This window comes from Malania oleifera, chromosome 9, assembly GCF_029873635.1.
Source record: "Malania oleifera isolate guangnan ecotype guangnan chromosome 9, ASM2987363v1, whole genome shotgun sequence".
NCBI classification, from domain to species: domain Eukaryota; kingdom Viridiplantae; phylum Streptophyta; class Magnoliopsida; order Santalales; family Ximeniaceae; genus Malania; species Malania oleifera.
The window spans coordinates 66,710,501-66,713,323 of record NC_080425.1 but is presented as its reverse complement, the minus strand read 5'-3'; the positions used below and the strand labels follow the sequence as shown (position 1 = coordinate 66,713,323).

The 2,823-nt window shown below is 38.2% G+C and overlaps 1 non-coding gene across 1 annotated transcript; it reads left to right on the top strand.

Moving 5' to 3' along the window:
* The first annotated feature begins 1,580 nt into the window (after positions 1-1,580).
* Positions 1,581-1,653, top strand: TRNAK-CUU (transfer RNA lysine (anticodon CUU)). The gene has a single exon. It is a non-coding gene; the product is annotated as a tRNA-Lys (tRNA).
* Positions 1,654-2,823: the final 1,170 nt, after the last annotated feature.

Below are 2,823 nucleotides of genomic sequence, written 5' to 3'. Positions count from 1 at the left end.
GTTTTTCAAAGTTGAAAAATAGGTTTCCCTTAGTTTTAGTGGACATGACAATCTTATCTTCCAGCTTCCATACTAGTTTGAGTGTTTCTTCGACTATTTGGTGGAAAATTTCCAGTCGTCAATAAATTTGCTGATGGCCGCAAATTGCCAGTGCTTATTCGTTTTCCATTGTAATGTGGAGGCATCTTGATATGGGTTCCTTTTCCTGTGAGATAGGATGAGTTTCTCTTCTATTTCATTGGAAAGCTTATTTATTTATTCACTCAACATATTTATAGGAAGACTATGACTAATATGAAATGGTGGATGAGTTAAACCGAAATCAAGGTTATTAAATGTGAAAGAAAACCAGATCAAGAGGGAGTCTAAGGCAAGATTACAGTTAAAGAGGGGGAGGTGCTTGAGAATTAAATCAGAGTTGAAACTGAGGGGAGCTTGCAAATTAGGGGTTATGATGTATATAGATGATGAAATAAGAGGGTCTCTGCAGCTGAATGAGAGAGATATGGGGATATGCGAGATTAATGCTGAAGTGATGGCCACCTCGGAAGATGAAGATGGCCAAAGCTTGCTAGCAGAGGGGATCATTCAGCACCAGAAAGATGATAGGGGAATCTTTGCTGCAGTCAACGTGCGCACACGAAGACTTGGGCGGGAAGAAGAGGAATGTTAAGGAAATAAAGCTCGTCTCTTTTGGAATAAATCCAACGGATGCTTTCTACACATTCTATGGAGGTGAAAGAGACTCGGTACAGGGCGGTGGTTAAGAAATAAATCTCACAAGATGGGGTGAGAAAGATGTTGCAGGGTTGGGTAAGAGATTTGACTGTAAGATAAAGTCTCCAATCCTCACAATTCTCCTCATAATAATTCTTCGTCCTCATCATATTGCAGTAATGCTTATAATTTCGTCCTTAAATGTAAGATAAAGAAATTGTAGCAACTCTCCAGCACTCATTTTGTCCTATAAAAGATGTTTATATCTCAATGTAAGGTAGAAAATTTTTGTAGTGCAGTGTGATGTGGAATGGTGATAGGCTCCTTTATTTGATGCTCTCATTAGAATGACCCATAACTCTGTACCTTCACATAGGATCTATTTGCATAACAATACTTCGAAATGTCTCAAATACCAAATGTAATAGTTTCATCTAATTCTTGCAAGATATTATGCTCGGTAGCCTCTTGGGCATCATGATGTCACATAAAAGACGGTTCAAATATTGAAATTTAAAATTATCATAATATGGTGTCATATCTATGAATGTTTGATTTGTAATCTTAACATAAACTCATGTCATTTAAAAACTCATATTAAGTTCCATTTGGCCTAAGAATTTTTTTGATAGAAAAAAAGAAAAGAAAAGAAAAAAAGAATAAGAAAGAAATTCATTTTCTATTATACTTTTTCTTTAATTAGAATTTACTAAAATAATAAATTTTTTTTGTATAATTGAAATGCATGAAAATAAATTTAAATGATTTGAAGGGTTATTTTTTTATTAATTTAATATATTTTATCTTCCAAAGCAAAGTGTTTTTTCGTTTCTATTGAAAAAACTAAATTCGAGAATCAACCTGCCCGTCTAGCTCAGTTGGTAGAGCGCAAGGCTCTTAACCTTGTGGTCGTGGGTTCGAGCCCCACGGTGGGCGAAATGTTTTATCCCAGTCTCTTACTTTTACCGGCCCGAAAATATGGCCGGGCTTGAATACTCCACACCCAGCCCGGGAGAGTGGGTGGATCTCTCTAATGCGTGAAAGTCGGTGAATTGAGGCCCAGCATGAATGGATCGTTTCAGTTCCAACTTCCACTTGGAACTTCCAATTTTAAACGCTCTCGTCTCTCAGAGGTTGGGCCGCCAGCTAGTGGGCCTACACGCCTCACCAATTGGGCCGGTAAATATTACATGGCATTTTAGAGTGGGTGGATCTCTCTAATGCGTGAAAGTCGGTGAATTGAGGCCCAGCATGAATGGATCGTTTCAGTTCCAACTGCCACTTGGAACTTCCAATTTTAAACGCTCTCGTCTCTCAGAGGTTGGGCCGCCAGCTAGTGGGCCTACACGCCTCACCAATTGGGCCGGTAAATATTACATGGCATTTTAGCCCACAAAGTCAATGGGATGAAATGAAGATACCTAATGGCAAATACAATGAGCTTTAGACGTCCCACTAACAACACCCATAAACCCTCTTAAAATTTACTAGTGAAAGCACACATGTCCCACACGTGAAAAATATATATTTTATATGTGTAAATGTTTAATTTAAAATATTAAATATATACTTCCAAAAAAGGTTGAACTAATCAAATTCCTCTTTAGTGAACACATCATGTTTTCTTATGATAAATAAGCTTTACCTTTTTACTAGAATTATAACAAAAAAAAAAAAACAAAAACAAAATAATCATCAAGGTTTATATTTCAGCTTTAAAGTTCTATGCAACAAAAAAATGTCAATGCCAATAATTACAGAGCAAAAATGCTACCTAGAGTGACTAATTACATCAAATCCACACACGTCTATGCACACAACCCTTGTGTTTGTGTGCATATTGTTAGATGGTCTTGGGCCTTCTCAACCCCAAAAGTTAGCTGATATGGTGAGACTTTCCCTCACACTTAATAACTGACCACCAAGCCCCTTCCATAACCGATGTGGGACAAACCCCAAGAATCTCCCCCTCACACATCGAGCTCCAAACTCCTTACGAATTGGGATCGAGCTCCAAACTCCTTACGAATTGGGATCGAGCTCCAAACCCCTCACGAATTGGGCTCACCAAATTGGCAGCACCACATGCCCGGCATCCCAAGAAGA